The following is a 24,590-nucleotide window of genomic DNA, read 5'->3' on the forward strand; positions in this document are numbered from 1 at the left end:
TAGAGCATCGAACGCGTTATTCGAAGGTCGTAGGTTCAATTCCTGCTCACAGCTGGTAATTTTTTCATCCACTTTTTTTCTTCTTTCTTCTTATTTACATTCCATTGGTTCTAATAACTTCCCCTGTACATTCCTTGGCATGACTATCTGTTATATCACATTATTATTGTGTTAAACCAGGGAAATACGAGCCCTTAGGTATACACTTCTCTCCCTTATTTTATTGAACGAAGGTCTCGTAGTGGCAGACTTGGTGTGTTTAGGTTGTATAAGAGGGACAATTATTCAGCTGCCCGCTCATAATAAGTTCACGTGCTACGTGACGCCAAAACATGCGAATAAGAGTGTTTTCACACTCGTTGTTTGGCTTATAGATGCCACTGACTGTCACTCCTACTTCTAAATTCACATATAAACCCCCCAAAAAGTGAATGGAGGTACGGCCGCTGTGATAGCTCAGTGGTTAGAGCATCGAACGCGTTATTCGAAAGTCGTAGGTTCGATTCCTGCTAACAGCTGGTAATTATTTCATCCATTTTTCTTTCTTCTTTCTTCTTATTTACATTCGATTGGTTCTAATAACTTCCCCTGTACATTCCTTGGCATTACTGTCCGTTATATCTCAGTAATATTGTGTTAAACCACGGAAAGACGAGCCCTTAGGTATACACTTCTCTCCCTTATTTCATTGAACGAGGGTCTCGTACTGGCAGACTTAGTGTGTTTAGGTTGTATAAGAGGGACAATTGATCAGCTGCCCGCTCATAATAAGTTCACGTGCTACGTGACGCCAAAACATGCGAATAAGAGTGTTTTCACACTCGTTGTTTGGCTTATAGATGGCGCTGACTGTTACTCCTACTTCTAAATTCACATATAAACCCCAAAAAAAGTGGATGGAGGGACGGCCGCTGTGATAGCTCAGTGGTTAGAGCATCGAACGCGTTATTCGAAGGTCGTAGGTTCGATTCCTGCTCACAGCTGGTAATTTTTTCATCCACTTTTCTTTCTTCTTTCTTCTTATTTACATTTCATTGGTTCTAATAACTTCCCCTGTACATTCCTTGGCATTACTGTGTGTTAAATCTCATTAATATTATGTTAAAGCATGGATATACGAGCCCTTAGGTATACACTTCACTCCCTTATTTCATTGAACGAGGGTTTCGTACTGGCAGACTTGGTGTGTTTAGGTTGTATAAGAGGGACAATTGATCAGCTGCCCGCTCATAATAAGTTCACGTGCTACGTGACGCCAAAACATTCGAATAAGAGTGTTTTCACACTCGTTGTTTGGCTTATAGATGCCACTGACTGTCACTCCTACTTCTAAATTCACATATAAACCCCCCAAAAAAGTGAATGGAGGTACGGCCGCTGTGATAGCTCAGTGGTTAGAGCATCGAACGCGTTATTCGAAAGTCGTAGGTTCGATTCCTGCTAACAGCTGGTAATTATTTCATCCATTTTTCTTTCTTCTTTCTTCTTATTTACATTCGATTGGTTCTAATAACTTCCCCTGTACATTCCTTGGCATTACTGTCCGTTATATCTCAGTAATATTGTGTTAAACCACGGAAAGACGAGCCCTTAGGTATACACTTCTCTCCCTTATTTCATTGAACGAGGGTCTCGTACTGGCAGACTTAGTGTGTTTAGGTTGTATAAGAGGGACAATTGATCAGCTGCCCTCTCATAATAAGTTCACGTGCTACGTGACGCCAAAACATGCGAATAAGAGTGTTTTCACACTCGTTGTTTGGCTTATAGATGGCGCTGACTGTTACTCCTACTTAAATTCACATATAAACCCCAAAAAAGTGGATGGAGGGACGGCCGCTGTGATAGCTCAGTGGTTAGAGCATCGAACGCGTTATTCGAAGGTCGTAGGTTCGATTCCTGCTCACAGCTGGTAATTTTTTCATCCACTTTTCTTTCTTCTTTCTTCTTATTTACATTTCATTGGTTCTAATAACTTCCCCTGTACGTTCCTTGGCATTACTCTCTGTTATATCTCATTAAAATTGTGTTAAACCACGGAAATACGAGCCCTTAGGTATACACTTCTCTCCCTTATTTCATTGAACGAGGGTCTCGTACTGGCAGACTTGGTGTGTTTAGGTTGTATAAGAGGGACAATTAATCAGCTGCCCGCTCATAATAAGTTCACGTGCTACGTGACGCCAAAACATGCGAATAAGAGTGTTTTCACACTCGTTGTTTGGCTTATAGATGGCGCTGACTGTCACTCCTACTTCTAAATTCACATATAAACCCCCAAAAAAGTGGATGGAGGGACGGCCCCTGTGATAGCTCTGTGGTTAGAGCATCGAACGCGTTATTCGAAGGTCGTAGGTTCGATTCCTGCTCACAGCTGGTAATTTTTTCATCCACTTTTCTTTCTTCTGTCTTCCTATTTACATTCCATTGGTTCTAATACATTCCCCTGTACATTCCTTGGCATTACTGTCTGTTATATCTCATTTTTATTGTGTTAAACCACGGAAATACGAGCCCTTAGGTATACACTTCTCTCCCTTATTTCATTGAACGAGGGTTTCGTACTGGCAGACTTGGTGTGTTTAGGTTGTATAAGAGGGACAATTGATCAGCTGCCCGCTCATAATAAGTTCACGTGCTACGTGACGCCAAAACATGCGAATAAGAGTGTTTTCACACTGGTTGTTTGGCTTATAGATGGCGCTGACTGTCACTCCTACTTCTAAATTCACATATAAACCCCCAAAAAAGTGGATGGAGGGACGGCCGCTGTGATAGCTCAGTGGTTAGAGCTTCGAACGCGTTATTCGAAGGTCGTAGGTTCAATTTCTGCTCACAGCTGGTAATTTTTTCATCCACTTTTTTTTCTTCTTTCTTCTTATTTACATTCCATTGGTTCTAATAACTTCCCCTGTACATTCCTTGGCATTACTGTCCGTTATATCTCAGTAATATTGTGTTAAACCACGGAAAGACGAGCCCTTAGGTATACACTTCTCTCCCTTATTTCATTGAACGAGGGTCTCGTACTGGCAGACTTAGTTTGTTTAGATTGTATAAGAGGGACAATTATTCAGCTGCCCGCTCATTATAAGTTCACGTGCTACGTGACGCCAAAACATGCGAATAAGAGTGTTTTCACACTCGTTGTTTGGCTTATAGATGGCGCTGACTGTCACTCCTACTTCTAAATTTACATATAGACCCCCAAAAAAGTGGATGGAGGGACGGCCGCTGTGATAGCTCAGTGGTTAGAGCATCGAACGCGTTATTCGAAGGTTGTAGGTTCGATTCCTGCTCACAGCTGGTAATTTTTTCATCCACTTTTCTTTCTTTTGTCTTCTTATTTACATTCCATTGGTTCTAATAACTTCCCCTGTACATTCCTTGGCATTACTGTCTGTTATATCTCATTAATACTGTGTTAAACCACGGAAATACGAGCCCTTAGGTATACACTTCTCTCCCTTTTTTCATTGAACGAGGGTCTCGTACTGGCAGACTTGGTGTGTTTAGGTTGTATAAGAGGGACAATTGATCAGCTGCCCGCTCATAATAAGTTCACGTGCTACGTGACGCCAAAACATGCGAATAAGAGTGTTTTCACACTCGTTGTTTGGCTTATAGATGGCGCTGACTGTTACTCCTACTTCTAAATTCACATATAAACCCCAAAAAAAGTGGATGGAGGGACGGCCGCTGTGATAGCTCAGTGGTTAGAGCATCGAACGCGTTATTCAAAGGTCGTAGGTTCGATTCCTGCTCACAGCTGGTAATTTTTTCATCCACTTTTCTTTCTTCTTTCTTCTTATTTACATTTCATTGGTTCTAATAACTTCCCCTGTACGTTCCTTGGCATTACTCTCTGTTATATCTCATTAAAATTGTGTTAAACCACGGAAATACGAGCCCTTAGGTATACACTTCTCTCCCTTATTTCATTGAACGAGGGTCTCGTACTGGCAGACTTGGTGTGTTTAGGTTGTATAAGAGGGACAATTAATCAGCTGCCCGCTCATAATAAGTTCACGTGCTACGTGACGCCAAAACATGCGAATAAGAGTGTTTTCACACTCGTTGTTTGGCTTATAGATGGCGCTGACTGTCACTCCTACTTCTAAATTCACATATAAACCCCAAAAAAAGTGGATGGAGGGACGGCCCCTGTGATAGCTCTGTGGTTAGAGCATCGAACGCGTTATTCGAAGGTCGTAGGTTCGATTCCTGCTCACAGCTGGTAATTTTTTCATCCACTTTTCTTTCTTCTGTCTTCTTATTTACATTCCATTGGTTCTAATAACTTCCCCTGCACATTCCTTGGCATTACTGTCTGTTATATCTCATTAATATTGTGTTAAACAACGGAAATACGAGCCCTTAGGTATACACTTCTCTCCCTTTTTTCATTGAACGAGGGTTTCGTACTGGCAGACTTGGTGTGTTTAGGTTGTATAATAGGGACAATTAATCAGCTGCCTGCTCATAATAAATTCACGTGCTACGTGACGCCAGATCATGCGAATAAGAGTGTTTTCACACTCTTTATTTGGCTTATAGATGGCGCTGACTGTCACTCCTACTTCTAAATTCACATATAAACCCCAAAAAAGTGGATGGAGGGACGGCCGCTGTGATAGCTCAGTGGTTAGAGCATCGAACGCGTTATTCGAAGGCGTAGGTTCGATTCCTGCTCACAGCTGGTAATTTTTTCATCCACTTTTCTTTCTTCTTTCTCCTTATTGACATTCCTTTGGTTCTAATAACTTCCCCTGTACATTCCTTGGCATTACTGTCTGTTAAATCTCATTAATATTGTGTTAAAGCACGGAAATACGAGCCCTTAGGTATACACTTCTCTACCTTATTTCATTGAATGAGGGTCTCGTACTGGCAGATTTGGTGTGTTTAGGTTGTATAAGAGGGACAATTAATCATCTGCCCGCTCATAATAAGTTCACGTGCTACGTGACGCCAAAACATGCAAATAAGAGTGTTCTCACACTCGTTGTTTGGCTTTTAGATGGCGCTGACTGTCACTACTACTTCTAAATTCACATATAAACCCCAAAAAAGTGGATGGAGGGACGGCTGCTGTGATAGCTCAGTGGTTAGAGCATCGAACGCATTATTCGAAGGTCGTAGGTTCGATTCCTGCTCACAGCTGGAAATTTTTTCATTCACTTTTCTTTCTTCATATATACATTCCATTGGTTCAAATAACTTCCCCTGTACATTCCTTGGCATTACTGTCTGTTAAATCTCATTAATATTGTGTTAAAGCACGGAAATACGAGCCCTTAGGTATACACTTCTCTACCTTATTTCATTGAATGAGGGTCTCGTACTGGCAGACTTGGTGTGTTTAGGTTGTATAAGAGGAACCATTAATCAGCTGCCCGCTCATAATAAGTTCACGTGCTACGTGACGCCAAAGCATGCGAATAAGAGTGTTTTCCCACTCGTTGTTTGGCTTATAGATGGCGCTGACTGTCACTCCTACTTCTAAATTCACATATAGACCCCCAAAAATAGTGGATGGAGGGACGGCCGCTGTGATAGCTCAGTGGTCAGAGCATCGAACGCGTTATTCGAAGGTCGTAGGTTCGATTCCTGCTCACAGCTGGTAATTTTTTCATCCACTTTTCTTTCTTCTTTCTCCTTATTTACATTCCATTGGTTCTAATAACTTCCCCTGTACATTCCTTGGCATTACTGTCTGTTAAATCTCATTATTATTGTGTTAAAGCACGGAAATACGAGCCCTTAGGTATACACTTCTCTGCCTTATTTCATTGAATAAGGGTCTCGTACTGGCAGACTTGGTGTGTTTAGGTTGTATAAGAGGGACAATTAATCAGCTGCCCGCTCATAATAAGTTCACGTGCTACGTGACGCCAAAACATGCGAATAAGAGTGTTTTCACACTCGTTGTTTGGCCTATAGATGGCGCTGACTGTCACTCCTACTTCTAAATTCACATATAAACCCCCCAAAAAGTGGATGGAGGGACGGCCGCTGTGATAGCTCAGTGGTTAGAGCATCGAACGCGTTATTCGAAGGTCGTAGGTTCGATTCCTGCTAACAGCTGGTAATTTTTTCATCCACTTTTCTTTCTTCTTTCTTCTTATTTACATTCGATTGGTTCTAATAACTTCCCCTGTACATTCCTTGGCATTACTGTCTGTTATATCTCAGTAATATTGTGTAAAACCACGGAAAGACGAGCCCTTAGGTATACACTTGTCTCCCTTATTTCATTGAACGAGGGTCTCGTACTGGCAGACTTAGTGTGTTTAGGTTGTATAAGAGGGACAATTAATCAGCTGCCCGCTCATAATAAGTTCACGTGCTACGTGACGCCAAAACATGCGAATAAGAGTGTTTTCACACTCGTTGTTTGGCTTATAGATGGCGCTGACTGTTACTCCTACTTCTAAATTCACATATAAACCCCAAAAAAGTGGATGGAGGGACGGCCGCTGTGATAGCTCAGTGGTTAGAGCATCGAGCGCGTTATTCGAAGGTCGTAGGTTCGATTCCTGCTCACAGCTGGTAATTTTTTCATCCACTTTTCTTTCTTCTTTCTTCTTATTTACATTCCATTGGTTCTAATAACTTCCCCTGTTCGTTCCTTGGCATTACTCTCTGTTATATCTCATTAAAATTGTGTTAAACCACGGAAATACGAGCCCTTAGGTATACACTTCTCTCCCTTATTTCATTGAACGAGGGTCTCGTACTGGCAGACTTGGTGTGTTTAGGTTGTATAAGAGGGACAGTTAATCAGCTGCCCGCTCATAATAAGTTCACGTGCTACGTGACGCCAAAACATGCGAATAAGAGTGTTTTCACACTCGTTGTTTGGCTTATAGATGGCGCTGACTGTCACTCCTACTTCTAAATTCACATATAAACCCCAAAAAAAAGTGGATGGAGGGACGGCCGCTGTGATAGCTCAGTGGTTACAGCATCGAACGCGTTATTCGAAGGTCGTAGGTTCGATTCCTGCTCACAGCTGGTAATTTTTTCATCCACTTTCCTTTCTTCTTTCTTCGTATTTACATTCGATTGGTTCTAATAACTTCCCCTGTACATTCCTTGGCATTACTGTCTGTTATATCTCAGTAATATTGTGTTAAACCACGGAAATACGAGCCCTTAGGTATACACTTCTCTCCCTTATTTCATTGAACGAGGGTCTCGTACTGGCAGACTTGGTGTGTTTAGGTTGTATAAGAGGGACAGTTAATCAGCTGCCCGCTCATAATAAGTTCACGTGCTACGTGACGCCAAAACATGCGAATAAGAGTGTTTTCACACTCGTTGTTTGGCCTATAGATGGCGCTGACTGTCACTCCTACTTCTAAATTCACATATAAACCCCCCAAAAAGTGGATGGAGGGACGGCCGCTGTGATAGCTCAGTGGTTAGAGCACCGAACGCGTTATTCGAAGGTCGTAGGTTCGATTCCTGCTCACAGCTGGTAATTTTTTCATCCACTTTTCTTTCTTCTTTCTTCTTATTTACATTCGATTGGTTCTAATAACTTCCCCTGTACATTCCTTGGCATTACTGTCTGTTAAATCTCATTAATATTGTGTTAAACCACGGAAATACGAGCCCTTAGGTATACACTTCTCTCCCTTATTTCAATGAACGAGGGTCTCGTACTGGCAGACTTGGTGTGTTTAGGTTGTATAAGAGGGACAATTAATCAGCTGCCCGCTCATAATAGGTTCACGTGCTACGTGACGCCAAAACATGCGAATAAGAGTGTTTTCACACTCGTTGTTTGGCTTATAGATGGCGCTGACTGTCACTCCTACTTCTAAATTCACATATAAACCCCCAAAAAAGTGGATGGAGGGACGGCCGCTGTGATAGCTCAGTGGTTAGAGCATCGAACGCGTTATTCGAAGGTCGTAGGTTCGATTCCTGCTCACAGCTGGTAATATTTTTCATCCACTTTTCTTTCTTCTTTCTTCTTATTTACATTCCAATGGTTCTAATAACTTCCCCTGTACATTCCTTGGCATTACTGTCTGTTAAATCTCATTAATATTGTGTTAAACCACGGAAATACGAGCCCTTAGGTATACACTTCTCTCCCTTATTTCATTGAACGAGGGCCTCGTACTGGCAGACTTGGTGTGTTTAGGTTGTATAAGAGAGACAATTAATCAGCTGCCCGCTCATAATAAGTTCACGCGCTACGTGACGCCAAAACATGCGAATAAGAGTGTTTTCACACTTGTTGTTTGGCTTATAGATGGCGCTGACTGTCACTCCTACTTCTAAATTCACATATAGACCCCCAAAAAAAGTGGATGGAGGGACGGCCGCTGTGATAGCTCAGTGGTTAGAGCATCGAACGCGTTATTCGAAGGTCGTAGGTTCGATTCCTGCTCACAGCTGGTAATTTTTTTCATCCACTTTTCTTTCTTCTTTCTTCTTATTTACATTCCAATGGTTCTAATAACTTCCCCTGTACATTCCTTGGCATTACTGTCTGTTAAATCTCATTAATATTGTGTTAAACCACGGAAATACGAGCCCTTAGGTATACACTTCTCTCCCTTATTTCATTGAATGAGGGTCTCGTACTGGCAGACTTGGTGTGTTTAGGTTGTATAAGAGGGACAATTAATCAGCTGCCCGCTCATAATAAGTTCACGTGCTACGTGACGCCAAAACATGCGAATAAGAGTGTTCTCACACTCGTTGTTTGGCTTATAGATGGCGCTGACTGTCACTCCTACTTCTAAATTCACATATAAACCCCCCAAAAAAGTGGATGGAGGGACGGCCGCTGTGATAGCTCAGTGGTTAGAGCATTGAACGCGTTATTTGAAGGTCGTAGGTTCGATTCCTGCTAACAGCTGGTAATTTTTTCATTTTTCTTTCTTCTTATATACATTCCATTGGTTCAAATAACTTCCCCTGTACATTCCTTGGCATTACTGTCTGTTATATCTCAGTAATATTGTGTTAAACCACGGAAATACGAGCCCTTAGGTATACACTTCTCTCCCTTATTTCATTGAACGAGGGTCTCGTACTGGCAGACTTGGTGTGTTTAGGTTGTATAAGAGGGACAGTTAATCAGCTGCCCGCTCATAATAAGTTCACGTGCTACGTGACGCCAAAACATGCGAATAAGAGTGTTTTCACACTCGTTGTTTGGCTTATAGATGGCGCTGACTGTCACTCCTACTTCTAAATTCACATATAAACCCCAAAAAAAAGTGGATGGAGGGACGGCCGCTGTGATAGCTCAGTGGTTACAGCATCGAACGCGTTATTCGAAGGTCGTAGGTTCGATTCCTGCTCACAGCTGGTAATTTTTTCATCCACTTTCCTTTCTTCTTTCTTCGTATTTACATTCGATTGGTTCTAATAACTTCCCCTGTACATTCCTTGGCATTACTGTCTGTTATATCTCAGTAATATTGTGTTAAACCACGGAAATACGAGCCCTTAGGTATACACTTCTCTCCCTTATTTCATTGAACGAGGGTCTCGTACTGGCAGACTTGGTGTGTTTAGGTTGTATAAGAGGGACAGTTAATCAGCTGCCCGCTCATAATAAGTTCACGTGCTACGTGACGCCAAAACATGCGAATAAGAGTGTTTTCACACTCGTTGTTTGGCCTATAGATGGCGCTGACTGTCACTCCTACTTCTAAATTCACATATAAACCCCCCAAAAAGTGGATGGAGGGACGGCCGCTGTGATAGCTCAGTGGTTAGAGCACCGAACGCGTTATTCGAAGGTCGTAGGTTCGATTCCTGCTCACAGCTGGTAATTTTTTCATCCACTTTTCTTTCTTCTTTCTTCTTATTTACATTCGATTGGTTCTAATAACTTCCCCTGTACATTCCTTGGCATTACTGTCTGTTAAATCTCATTAATATTGTGTTAAACCACGGAAATACGAGCCCTTAGGTATACACTTCTCTCCCTTATTTCAATGAACGAGGGTCTCGTACTGGCAGACTTGGTGTGTTTAGGTTGTATAAGAGGGACAATTAATCATCTGCCCGCTCATAATAGGTTCACGTGCTACGTGACGCCAAAACATGCGAATAAGAGTGTTTTCACACTCGTTGTTTGGCTTATAGATGGCGCTGACTGTCACTCCTACTTCTAAATTCACATATAAACCCCCAAAAAAGTGGATGGAGGGACGGCCGCTGTGATAGCTCAGTGGTTAGAGCATCGAACGCGTTATTCGAAGGTGGTAGGTTCGATTCCTGCTCACAGCTGGTAATATTTTTCATCCACTTTTCTTTCTTCTTTCTTCTTATTTACATTCCAATGGTTCTAATAACTTCCCCTGTACATTCCTTGGCATTACTGTCTGTTAAATCTCATTAATATTGTGTTAAACCACAGAAATACGAGCCCTTAGGTATACACTTCTCTCCCTTATTTCATTGAACGAGGGCCTCGTACTGGCAGACTTGGTGTGTTTAGGTTGTATAAGAGAGACAATTAATCAGCTGCCCGCTCATAATAAGTTCACGCGCTACGTGACGCCAAAACATGCGAATAAGAGTGTTTTCACACTTGTTGTTTGGCTTATAGATGGCGCTGACTGTCACTCCTACTTCTAAATTCACATATAGACCCCCAAAAAAAGTGGATGGAGGGACGGCCGCTGTGATAGCTCAGTGGTTAGAGCATCGAACGCGTTATTCGAAGGTCGTAGGTTCGATTCCTGCTCACAGCTGGTAATTTTTTTCATCCACTTTTCTTTCTTCTTTCTTCTTATTTACATTCCAATGGTTCTAATAACTTCCCCTGTACATTCCTTGGCATTACTGTCTGTTAAATCTCATTAATATTGTGTTAAACCACGGAAATACGAGCCCTTAGGTATACACTTCTCTCCCTTATTTCATTGAATGAGGGTCTCGTACTGGCAGACTTGGTGTGTTTAGGTTGTATAAGAGGGACAATTAATCAGCTGCCCGCTCATAATAAGTTCACGTGCTACGTGACGCCAAAACATGCGAATAAGAGTGTTCTCACACTCGTTGTTTGGCTTATAGATGGCGCTGACTGTCACTCCTACTTCTAAATTCACATATAAACCCCCAAAAAAAGTGGATGGAGGGACGGCCGCTGTGATAGCTCAGTGGTTAGAGCATTGAACGCGTTATTTGAAGGTCGTAGGTTCGATTCCTGCTAACAGCTGGTAATTTTTTCATTTTTCTTTCTTCTTATATACATTCCATTGGTTCAAATAACTTCCCCTGTACATTCCTTGGCATTACTGTCTGTTATATCTCAGTAATATTGTGTTAAACCACGGAAATACGAGCCCTTAGGTATACACTTCTCTCCCTTATTTCATTGAACGAGGGTCTCGTACTGGCAGACTTGGTGTGTTTAGGTTGTATAAGAGGGACAGTTAATCAGCTGCCCGCTCATAATAAGTTCACGTGCTACGTGACGCCAAAACATGCGAATAAGAGTGTTTTCACACTCGTTGTTTGGCTTATAGATGGCGCTGACTGTCACTCCTACTTCTAAATTCACATATAAACCCCCAAAAAAAGTGGATGGAGGGACGGCCGCTGTGATAGCTCAGTGGTTAAAGCATCGAACGCGTTATTCGAAGGTCGTAGGTTCGATTCCTGCTCACAGCTGGTAATTTTTTCATCCACTTTTCTTTTTTCTTTCTTCTTATTTACATTCCATTGGTTCTAATAACTTCCCCTGTACATTCCTTGGCATTACTCTGTTATATCGCATTAATATTGTGTTAAACCACGGAAATACGAGCCCTTAGGTATACACTTCTCTCCCTTTTTTCATTGAACGAGGGTCTCGTACTGGCAGACTTGGTGTGTTTAGGTTGTATAAGAGGGACAATTAATCAGCTTCCCGCTCATAATAAATTCACGTGCTACGTGACGCCAAAACATGCGAATAAGAGTGTTTTCACACTCGTTGTTTGGCTTATAGATGGCGCTGACTGTCACTCCTACTTCTAAATTCACATATAGACCCCCCAAAAAAGTGGATGGAGGGACGGCCGCTGTGATAGCTCAGTGGTCAGAGCATCGAACGCTTTATTCGAAGGTCGTAGGTTCGATTCCTGCTCGCAGCTGGTAATTTTTTCATCCACTTTTCTTTCTTCTTTCTCCTTATTTACAATCCATTGGTTCTAATAACTTCCCCTGTACATTCCTTGGCATTACTGTCTGTTAAATCTCATTAATATTGTGTTAAAGCACGGAAATACGAGCCCTTAGGTATACACTTCTCTGCCTTATTTCATTGATTAAGGGTCTCGTACTGGCAGACTTGGTGTGTTTAGGTTGTATAAGAGGGACAATTATTCAGCTGCCCGCTCATTATAAGTTCACGTGCTACGTGACGCCAAAACATGCGAATAAGAGTGTTTTCACACTCGTTGTTTGGCTTATAGATGGCGCTGACTGTCACTCCTACTTCTAAATTCACATATAGACCCCCAGAAAAGTGGATGGAGGGACGGCCGCTGTGATAGCTCAGTGGTTAGAGCATCGAACGCGTTATTCGAAGGTCGTAGGTTCGATTCCTGCTCACAGCTGGTAATTTTTTCATCCACTTTTCTTTCTTCTTATATACATTCCATTGGTTCAAATAACTTCCCCTGTACATTCCTTGGCATTACTGTCTGTTATATCTCAGTAATATTGTGTTAAACCACGGAAATACGAGCCCTTAGGTATACACTTCTCTCCCTTATTTCATTGAAGGAGGGTCTCGTACTGGCAGACTTGGTGTGTTTAGGTTGTATAAGAGGGACAGTTAATCAGCTGCCCGCTCATAATAAGTTCACGTGCTACGTGACGCCAAAACATACGAATAAGAGTGTTCTCACACTCGTTGTTTGGCTTAAGGATGGCGCTGACTGTCACTCCTACTTCTAAATTCACATATAAACCCCAAAAAAAGTGTATGGAAGGACGGCCGCTGTGATAGCTCAGTGGTTAAAGCATCGAACGCGTTATTCGAAGGTCGTAGGTTCGATTCCTGCTCACAGCTGGTAATTTTTTCATCCACTTTTCTTTTTTCTTTCTTCTTATTTACATTCCATTGGTTCTAATAACTTCCCCTGTACATTCCTTGGCATTACTGTCTGTTATATCGCATTAATATTGTGTTAAACCACGGAAATACGAGCACTTAGGTATACACTTCTCTCCCTTTTTTCATTGAACGAGGGTCTCGTACTGGCAGACTTGGTGTGTTTAGGTTGTATAAGAGGGACAATTAATCAGCTGCCCGCTCATAATAAATTCACGTGCTACGTGACGCCAAAACATGCGAATAAGAGTGTTTTCACACTCGTTGTTTGGCTTATAGATGGCGCTGACTGTCACTCCTACTTCTAAATTCACATATAGACCCCCCAAAAAAGTGGATGGAGGGACGGCCGCTGTGATAGCACAGTGGTTAGAGCACCGAACGCGTTATTCGAAGGTCGTAGGTTCGATTCCTGCTAACAGCTGGTAATTTTTTCATCCACTTTTCTTTCTTCTTTCTTCTTATTTACATTCGATTGGTTCTAATAACTTCCCCTGTACATTCCTTGGCATTACTGTCTGTTATATCTCAGTAATATTGTGTTAAACCACGGAAAGACGAGCCCTTAGGTATACACTTCCCTCCCTTATTTCATTGAACGAGGGTCTCGTACTGGCAGACTTGGTGTGTTTAGGTTGTATAAGAGGGACAATTATTCAGCTGCCCGCTCATTATAAGTTCACCTGCTACGTGACGCCAAAACATGCGAATAAAAGTGTTTTCACACTCGTTGTTTGGCTTATAGATGGCGCTGACTGTCACTCCTACTTCTAAATTCACATATAGACCCCCAGAAAAGTGGATGGAGGGACGGCCGCTGTGATAGCTCAGTGGTTAGAGCATCGAACGCGTTATTCGAAGGTCGTAAGTTCGATTCCATCTCACAGCTGGTAATTTTTTCATCCACTTTTCTTTCTTCTTATATACATTCCATTGGTTCAAATAACTTCCCCTGTACATTCCTTGGCATTACTGTCTGTTATATCTCAGTAATATTGTGTTAAACCACGGAAATACGAGCGCTTAGGTATACACTTCTCTCCCTTTTTTCATTGAACGAGGGTCTCGTACTGGCAGACTTGGTGTGTTTAGGTTGTATAAGAGGGACAATTAATCATCTGCCCGCTCATAATAAGTTCACGTGCTACGTGACGCCAAAACATGCGAATAAGAGTGTTTTCACACTCGTTGTTTGGCTTAAGGATGGCGCTGACTGTCACTCCTACTTCTAAATTCACATATAAACCCCAAAAAAAGTGTATGGAAGGACGGCCGCTGTGATAGCTCAGTGGTTAAAGCATCGAACGCGTTATTCGAAGGTCGTAGGTTCGATTCTTGCTCACAGCTTGTAATTTTTTCATCCACTTTTCTTTCTTCTTTCTTCTTATTTACATTCGATTGGTTCTAATAACTTCCCCTGTACATTCCTTGGCATTACTGTCTGTTATATCTCAGTAATATTGTGTTAAACCACGGAAATACGAGCCCTTAGGTATACACTTCTCTCCCTTAATTCATTGAACGAGGGTCTCGTACTGGCAGACTTGGTGTGTTTAGGTTGTATAAGAGGGACAATTATTCAGCTGCCCGCTCATTATAAGTTCACGTGCTACTTGACGCCAAAACATGCGAATAAGAGTGTTTTCACACTCGTTGTTTGTCTTATAGATGGCGCTGACTGTCACTCCTACTTCTAAATTCACATATAGACCCCCAAAAAGTGGATGGAGGGACGGCCGCTGTGATAGCTCAGTGGTTAGAGCTTCGAAGGCGTTATTCGAAGGTCGTAGGTTCGATTCCTGCTCACAGCTGGTAATTTTTTCATCCACTTTTCTTTCTTCTTTCTTCTTATTTACATTCCATTGGTTCTAATAACTTCCCCTGTACATTCCTTGGCATTACTGTCTGTTAAATCTCATTATTATTGTGTTAAAGCACGGAAATACGAGCCCTTAGGTATACACTTCTCTGCCTTATTTCATTGAATAAGGGTCTCGTACTGGCAGACTTGGTGTGTTTAGGTTGTATAAGAGGGACAATTAATCAGCTGCCCGCTCATAATAAATTCACGTGCTACGTGACGCCAAAACATGCGAATAAGAGTGTTTTCACACTCGTTGTTTGGCCTATAGATGGCGCTGACTGTCACTCCTACTTCTAAATTCACATATAAACCCCCCAAAAAGTGGATGGAGGGACGGCCGCTGTGATAGCTCAGTGGTTAGAGCATCGAACGCGTTATTCGAAGGTCGTAGGTTCGATTCCTGCTAACAGCTGGTAATTTTTTCATCCACTTTTCTTTCTTCTTTCTTCTTATTTACATTCGATTGGTTCTAATAACTTCCCCTGTACATTCCTTGGCATTACTGTCTGTTATATCTCAGTAATATTGTGTTAAACCACGGAAAGACGAGCCCTTAGGTATACACTTCCCTCCCTTATTTCATTGAACGAGGGTCTCGTACTGGCAGACTTGGTGTGTTTAGGTTGTATAAGAGGGACAATTATTCAGCTGCCCGCTCATTATAAGTTCACCTGCTACGTGACGCCAAAACATGCGAATAAAAGTGTTTTCACACTCGTTGTTTGGCTTATAGATGGCGCTGACTGTCACTCCTACTTCTAAATTCACATATAGACCCCCAGAAAAGTGGATGGAGGGACGGCCGCTGTGATAGCTCAGTGGTTAGAGCATCGAACGCGTTATTCGAAGGTCGTAAGTTCGATTCCATCTCACAGCTGGTAATTTTTTCATCCACTTTTCTTTCTTCTTATATACATTCCATTGGTTCAAATAACTTCCCCTGTACATTCCTTGGCATTACTGTCTGTTATATCTCAGTAATATTGTGTTAAACCACGGAAATACGAGCCCTTAGGTATACACTTCTCTCCCTTTTTTCATTGAACGAGGGTCTCGTACTGGCAGACTTGGTGTGTTTAGGTTGTATAAGAGGGACAATTAATCATCTGCCCGCTCATAATAAGTTCACGTGCTACGTGACGCCAAAACATGCGAATAAGAGTGTTCTCACACTCGTTGTTTGGCTTATAGATGGCGCTGACTGTCACTACTACTTCTAAATTCACATATAAACCCCAAAAAAGTGGATGGAGGGACGGCCGCTGTGATAGCTCAGTGGTTAGAGCATCGAACGCGTTATTCGAAGGTCGTAGGTTCGATTCCTGCTCACAGCTGGTAATTTTTTCATCCACTTTTCTTTCTTCTTATATACATTCCATTGATTCAAATAACTTCCCCTGTACATTTCTTGGCATTACTGTCTGTTATATCTCAGTAATATTGTGTTAAACCACGGAAATACGAGCCCTTATGTATACACTTCTCTCCCTTATTTCATTGAACGAGGGTCTCGTACTGGCAGACTTGGTGTGTTTAGGTTGTATAAGAGGGACAGTTAATCAGCTGCCCGCTCATAATAAGTTCACGTGCTACGTGACGCCAAAACATGCGAATAAGAGTGTTTTCACACTCGTTGTTTGGCTTATAGATGGCGCTGACTGTCACTCCTACTTCTAAATTCACATATAAACCCCCAAAAAAAGTGGATGGAGGGACGGCCGCTGTGATAGCTCAGTGGTTACAGCATCGAACGCGTTATTCGAAGGTCGTAGGTTCGATTCCTGCTCACAGCTGGTAATTTTTTCATCCACTTTCCTTTCTTCTTTCTTCGTATTTACATTCGATTGGTTCTAATAACTTCCCCTGTACATTCCTTGGCATTACTGTCTGTTAAATCTCATTAATATTGTGTTAAACCACGGAAATACGAGCCCTTAGGTATACACTTCTCTCCCTTATTTCAATGAACGATGGTCTCGTACTGGCAGACTTGGTGTGTTTAGGTTGTATAAGAGGGACAATTAATCAGCTGCCCGCTCATAATAGGTTCACGTGCTACGTGACGCCAAAACATGCGAATAAGAGTGTTTTCACACTCGTTGTTTGGCTTATAGATGGCGCTGACTGTCACTCCTACTTCTAAATTCACATATAAACCCCCAAAAAAGTGGATGGAGGGACGGCCGCTGTGATAGCTCAGTGGTTAGAGCATCGAACGCGTTATTCGAAGGTCGTAGGTTCGATTCCTGCTCACAGCTGGTAATATTTTTCATCCACTTTTCTTTCTTCTTTCTTCTTATTTACATTCCAATGGTTCTAATAACTTCCCCTGTACATTCCTTGGCATTACTGTCTGTTAAATCTCATTAATATTGTGTTAAACCACGGAAATACGAGCCCTTAGGTATACACTTCTCTCCCTTATTTCATTGAACGAGGGTCTCGTACTGGCAGACTTGGTGTGTTTAGGTTGTATAAGAGAGACAATTAATCAGCTGCCCGCTCATAATAAGTTCACGCGCTACGTGACGCCAAAACATGCGAATAAGAGTGTTTTCACACTCGTTGTTTGGCTTATAGATGGCGCTGACTGTCACTCCTACTTCTAAATTCACATATAGACCCCCAAAAAAAGTGGATGGAGGGACGGCCGCTGTGATAGCTCAGTGGTTAGAGCATCGAACGCGTTATTCGAAGGTCGTAGGTTCGATTCCTGCTCACAGCTGGTAATTTTTTTCATCCACTTTTCTTTCTTCTTTCTTCTTATTTACATTCCAATGGTTCTAATAACTTCCCCTGTACATTCCTTGGCATTACTGTCTGTTAAATCTCATTAATATTGTGTTAAACCACGGAAATACGAGCCCTTAGGTATACACTTCTCTCCCTTATTTCATTGAATGAGGGTCTCGTACTGGCAGACTTGGTGTGTTTAGGTTGTATAAGAGGGACAATTAATCAGCTGCCCGCTCATAATAAGTTCACGTGCTACGTGACGCCAAAACATGCGAATAAGAGTGTTCTCACACTCGTTGTTTGGCTTAATAATGGCGCTGACTGTCACTCCTACTTCTAAATTCACATATAAACCCCCAAAAAAAGTGGATGGAGGGACGGCCGCTGTGATAGCTCAGTGGTTAGAGCATTGAACGCGTTATTTGAAGGTCGTAGGTTCGATTCCTGCTAACAGCTGGTAATTTTTTCATTTTTCTTTCTTCTTATATACATTCCATTGGTTCAAATAACTTCCCCTGTACATTCCTTGGCATTACTGTCTGTTATATCTCAGTAATATTGTGTTAAACCACGGAAATACGAGCCCTTAGGTATACACTTCTCTCCCTTATTTCATTGAACGAGGGTCTCGTACTGGCAGACTTGGTGTGTTTAGGTTGTATAAGAGCGACAGTTAATCAGCTGCCCGCTCATAATAAGTTCACGTGCTACGTGACGCCAAAACATGCGAATAAGAGTGTTTTCACACTCGTTGTTTGGCTTATAGATGGCGCTGACTGTCACTCCTACTTCTAAATTCACATATAAACCCCCAAAAAAAGTGGATGGAGGGACGGCCGCTGTGATAGCTCAGTGGTTAAAGCATCGAACGCGTTATTCGAAGGTCGTAGGTTCGATTCCTGCTCACAGCTGGTAATTTTTTCATCCACTTTTCTTTTTTCTTTCTTCTTATTTACATTCCATTGGTTCTAATAACTTCCCCTGTACATTCCTTGGCATTACTCTGTTATATCGCATTAATATTGTGTTAAACCACGGAAATACGAGCCCTTAGGTATACACTTCTCTCCCTTTTTTCATTGAACGAGGGTCTCGTACTGGCAGACTTGGTGTGTTTAGGTTGTATAAGAGGGACAATTAATCATCTGCCCGCTCATAATAAGTTCACGTGCTACGTGACGCCAAAACATGCGAATAAGAGTGTTTTCACACTCGTTGTTTGGCTTAAGGATGGCGCTGACTGTCACTCCTACTTCTAAATTCACATATAAACCCCAAAAAAAGTGTATGGAAGGACGGCCGCTGTGATAGCTCAGTGGTTAAAGCATCGAACGCGTTATTCGAAGGTCGTAGGTTCGATTCTTGCTCACAGCTTGTAATTTTTTCATCCACTTTTCTTTCTTCTTTCTTCTTATTTACATTCGATTGGTTCTAATAACTTCCCCTGTACATTCCTTGGCATTACTGTCTGTTATATCTCAGTAATATTGTGTTAAACCACGGAAATACGAGCCCTTAGGTATACACTTCTCTCCCTTAATTCATTGAACGAGGGTCTCGTACTGGCAGACTTGGTGTGTTTAGGTTGTATAAGAGGGACAATTATTCAGCTGCCCGCTCATTATAAGTTCACGTGCTACTTGACGCCAAAACATGCGAATAAGAGTGTTTTCACACTCGTTGTTTGTCTTATAGATGGCGCTGACTGTCACTCCTACTTCTAAATTCACATATAGACCCCCAAAAAGTGGATGGAGGGACGGCCGCTGTGATAGCTCAGTGGTTAGAGCTTCGAAGGCGTTATTCGAAGGTCGTAGGTTCGATTCCTGCTCACAGCTGGTAATTTTTTCATCCACTTTTCTTTCTTCTTTCTTCTTATTTACATTCCATTGGTTCTAATAACTTCCCCTGTACATTCCTTGGCATTACTGTCTGTTAAATCTCATTATTATTGTGTTAAAGCACGGAAATACGAGCCCTTAGGTATACACTTCTCTGCCTTATTTCATTGAATAAGGGTCTCGTACTGGCAGACTTGGTGTGTTTAGGTTGTATAAGAGGGACAATTAATCAGCTGCCCGCTCATAATAAATTCACGTGCTACGTGACGCCAAAACATGCGAATAAGAGTGTTTTCACACTCGTTGTTTGGCCTATAGATGGCGCTGACTGTCACTCCTACTTCTAAATTCACATATAAACCCCCCAAAAAGTGGATGGAGGGACGGCCGCTGTGATAGCTCAGTGGTTAGAGCATCGAACGCGTTATTCGAAGGTCGTAGGTTCGATTCCTGCTAACAGCTGGTAATTTTTTCATCCACTTTTCTTTCTTCTTTCTTCTTATTTACATTCGATTGGTTCTAATAACTTCCCCTGTACATTCCTTGGCATTACTGTCTGTTATATCTCAGTAATATTGTGTTAAACCACGGAAAGACGAGCCCTTAGGTATACACTTCCCTCCCTTATTTCATTGAACGAGGGTCTCGTACTGGCAGACTTGGTGTGTTTAGGTTGTATAAGAGGGACAATTATTCAGCTGCCCGCTCATTATAAGTTCACCTGCTACGTGACGCCAAAACATGCGAATAAAAGTGTTTTCACACTCGTTGTTTGGCTTATAGATGGCGCTGACTGTCACTCCTACTTCTAAATTCACATATAGACCCCCAGAAAAGTGGATGGAGGGACGGCCGCTGTGATAGCTCAGTGGTTAGAGCATCGAACGCGTTATTCGAAGGTCGTAAGTTCGATTCCATCTCACAGCTGGTAATTTTTTCATCCACTTTTCTTTCTTCTTATATACATTCCATTGGTTCAAATAACTTCCCCTGTACATTCCTTGGCATTACTGTCTGTTATATCTCAGTAATATTGTGTTAAACCACGGAAATACGAGCCCTTAGGTATACACTTCTCTCCCTTTTTTCATTGAACGAGGGTCTCGTACTGGCAGACTTGGTGTGTTTAGGTTGTATAAGAGGGACAATTAATCATCTGCCCGCTCATAATAAGTTCACGTGCTACGTGACGCCAAAACATGCGAATAAGAGTGTTCTCACACTCGTTGTTTGGCTTATAGATGGCGCTGACTGTCACTACTACTTCTAAATTCACATATAAACCCCAAAAAAGTGGATGGAGGGACGGCCGCTGTGATAGCTCAGTGGTTAGAGCATCGAACGCGTTATTCGAAGGTCGTAGGTTCGATTCCTGCTCACAGCTGGTAATTTTTTCATCCACTTTTCTTTCTTCTTATATACATTCCATTGATTCAAATAACTTCCCCTGTACATTTCTTGGCATTACTGTCTGTTATATCTCAGTAATATTGTGTTAAACCACGGAAATACGAGCCCTTATGTATACACTTCTCTCCCTTATTTCATTGAACGAGGGTCTCGTACTGGCAGACTTGGTGTGTTTAGGTTGTATAAGAGGGACAGTTAATCAGCTGCCCGCTCATAATAAGTTCACGTGCTACGTGACGCCAAAACATGCGAATAAGAGTGTTTTCACACTCGTTGTTTGGCTTATAGATGGCGCTGACTGTCACTCCTACTTCTAAATTCACATATAAACCCCCAAAAAAAGTGGATGGAGGGACGGCCGCTGTGATAGCTCAGTGGTTACAGCATCGAACGCGTTATTCGAAGGTCGTAGGTTCGATTCCTGCTCACAGCTGGTAATTTTTTCATCCACTTTCCTTTCTTCTTTCTTCGTATTTACATTCGATTGGTTCTAATAACTTCCCCTGTACATTCCTTGGCATTACTGTCTGTTAAATCTCATTAATATTGTGTTAAACCACGGAAATACGAGCCCTTAGGTATACACTTCTCTCCCTTATTTCAATGAACGATGGTCTCGTACTGGCAGACTTGGTGTGTTTAGGTTGTATAAGAGGGACAATTAATCAGCTGCCCGCTCATAATAGGTTCACGTGCTACGTGACGCCAAAACATGCGAATAAGAGTGTTTTCACACTCGTTGTTTGGCTTATAGATGGCGCTGACTGTCACTCCTACTTCTAAATTCACATATAAACCCCCAAAAAAGTGGATGGAGGGACGGCCGCTGTGATAGCTCAGTGGTTAGAGCATCGAACGCGTTATTCGAAGGTCGTAGGTTCGATTCCTGCTCACAGCTGGTAATATTTTTCATCCACTTTTCTTTCTTCTTTCTTCTTATTTACATTCCAATGGTTCTAATAACTTCCCCTGTACATTCCTTGGCATTACTGTCTGTTAAATCTCATTAATATTGTGTTAAACCACGGAAATACGAGCCCTTAGGTATACACTTCTCTCCCTTATTTCATTGAACGAGGGTCTCGTACTGGCAGACTTGGTGTGTTTAGGTTGTATAAGAGAGACAATTAATCAGCTGCCCGCTCATAATAAGTTCACGCGCTACGTGACGCCAAAACATGCGAATAAGAGTGTTTTCACACTCGTTGTTTGGCTTATAGATGGCGCTGACTGTCACTCCTACTTCTAAATTCACATATAGACCCCCAAAAAAAGTGGATGGAGGGACGGCCGCTGTGATAGCTCAGTGGTTAGAGCATCGAACGCGTTATTCGAAGGTCGTAGGTTCGATTCCTGCTCACAGCTGGTAATTTTTTTCATCCACTTTTCTTTCTTCTTTCTTCTTATTTACATTCCAATGGTTCTAATAACTTCCCCTGTACATTCCTTGGCATTACTGTCTGTTAAATCTCATTAATATTGTGTTAAACCACGGAAATACGAGCCCTTAGGTATACACTTCTCTCCCTTATTTCATTGAATGAGGGTCTCGTACTGGCAGACTTGGTGTGTTTAGGTTGTATAAGAGGGACAATTAATCAGCTGCCCGCTCATAATAAGTTCACGTGCTACGTGACGCCAAAACATGCGAATAAGAGTGTTCTCACACTCGTTGTTTGGCTTAATAATGGCGCTGACTGTCACTCCTACTTCTAAATTCACATATAAACCCCCAAAAAAAGTGGATGGAGGGACGGCCGCTGTGATAGCTCAGTGGTTAGAGCATTGAACGCGTTATTTGAAGGTCGTAGGTTCGATTCCTGCTAACAGCTGGTAATTTTTTCATTTTTCTTTCTTCTTATATACATTCCATTGGTTCAAATAACTTCCCCTGTACATTCCTTGGCATTACTGTCTGTTATATCTCAGTAATATTGTGTTAAACCACGGAAATACGAGCCCTTAGGTATACACTTCTCTCCCTTATTTCATTGAACGAGGGTCTCGTACTGGCAGACTTGGTGTGTTTAGGTTGTATAAGAGCGACAGTTAATCAGCTGCCCGCTCATAATAAGTTCACGTGCTACGTGACGCCAAAACATGCGAATAAGAGTGTTTTCACACTCGTTGTTTGGCTTATAGATGGCGCTGACTGTCACTCCTACTTCTAAATTCACATATAAACCCCCAAAAAAAGTGGATGGAGGGACGGCCGCTGTGATAGCTCAGTGGTTAAAGCATCGAACGCGTTATTCGAAGGTCGTAGGTTCGATTCCTGCTCACAGCTGGTAATTTTTTCATCCACTTTTCTTTTTTCTTTCTTCTTATTTACATTCCATTGGTTCTAATAACTTCCCCTGTACATTCCTTGGCATTACTCTGTTATATCGCATTAATATTGTGTTAAACCACGGAAATACGAGCCCTTAGGTATACACTTCTCTCCCTTTTTTCATTGAACGAGGGTCTCGTACTGGCAGACTTGGTGTGTTTAGGTTGTATAAGAGGGACAATTAATCAGCTTCCCGCTCATAATAAATTCACGTGCTACGTGACGCCAAAACATGCGAATAAGAGTGTTTTCACACTCGTTGTTTGGCTTATAGATGGCGCTGACTGTCACTCCTACTTCTAAATTCACATATAGACCCCCCAAAAAAGTGGATGGAGGGACGGCCGCTGTGATAGCTCAGTGGTCAGAGCATCGAACGCTTTATTCGAAGGTCGTAGGTTCGATTCCTGCTCGCAGCTGGTAATTTTTTCATCCACTTTTCTTTCTTCTTTCTCCTTATTTACAATCCATTGGTTCTAATAACTTCCCCTGTACATTCCTTGGCATTACTGTCTGTTAAATCTCATTAATATTGTGTTAAAGCACGGAAATACGAGCCCTTAGGTATACACTTCTCTGCCTTATTTCATTGATTAAGGGTCTCGTACTGGCAGACTTGGTGTGTTTAGGTTGTATAAGAGGGACAATTATTCAGCTGCCCGCTCATTATAAGTTCACGTGCTACGTGACGCCAAAACATGCGAATAAGAGTGTTTTCACACTCGTTGTTTGGCTTATAGATGGCGCTGACTGTCACTCCTACTTCTAAATTCACATATAGACCCCCAGAAAAGTGGATGGAGGGACGGCCGCTGTGATAGCTCAGTGGTTAGAGCATCGAACGCGTTATTCGAAGGTCGTAGGTTCGATTCCTGCTCACAGCTGGTAATTTTTTCATCCACTTTTCTTTCTTCTTATATACATTCCATTGGTTCAAATAACTTCCCCTGTACATTCCTTGGCATTACTGTCTGTTATATCTCAGTAATATTGTGTTAAACCACGGAAATACGAGCCCTTAGGTATACACTTCTCTCCCTTATTTCATTGAAGGAGGGTCTCGTACTGGCAGACTTGGTGTGTTTAGGTTGTATAAGAGGGACAGTTAATCAGCTGCCCGCTCATAATAAGTTCACGTGCTACGTGACGCCAAAACATACGAATAAGAGTGTTCTCACACTCGTTGTTTGGCTTAAGGATGGCGCTGACTGTCACTCCTACTTCTAAATTCACATATAAACCCCAAAAAAAGTGTATGGAAGGACGGCCGCTGTGATAGCTCAGTGGTTAAAGCATCGAACGCGTTATTCGAAGGTCGTAGGT

At 42.0% G+C, this 24,590-nt stretch overlaps 3 non-coding genes across 3 annotated transcripts; all 3 read left to right on the plus strand.

Moving 5' to 3' along the window:
- The first annotated feature begins 5,090 nt into the window (after window positions 1-5,090).
- Window positions 5,091-5,163, plus strand: TRNAM-CAU (transfer RNA methionine (anticodon CAU)). The gene has a single exon. It is a non-coding gene; the product is annotated as a tRNA-Met (tRNA).
- Window positions 5,164-12,046: 6,883 nt separating this feature from the next.
- On the plus strand, window positions 12,047-12,119 carry TRNAK-CUU (transfer RNA lysine (anticodon CUU)). Its single transcript has one exon. It is a non-coding gene; the product is annotated as a tRNA-Lys (tRNA).
- An 11,494-nt stretch (window positions 12,120-23,613) lies between these two features.
- TRNAK-CUU (transfer RNA lysine (anticodon CUU)) lies at window positions 23,614-23,686 on the plus strand. Its single transcript has one exon. It is a non-coding gene; the product is annotated as a tRNA-Lys (tRNA).
- The last annotated feature ends 904 nt before the right edge of the window (window positions 23,687-24,590 follow it).

Source organism: Rhipicephalus microplus, chromosome 8, assembly GCF_043290135.1.
Source record: "Rhipicephalus microplus isolate Deutch F79 chromosome 8, USDA_Rmic, whole genome shotgun sequence".
Classification (NCBI taxonomy): Eukaryota; Metazoa; Arthropoda; class Arachnida; order Ixodida; family Ixodidae; genus Rhipicephalus; species Rhipicephalus microplus.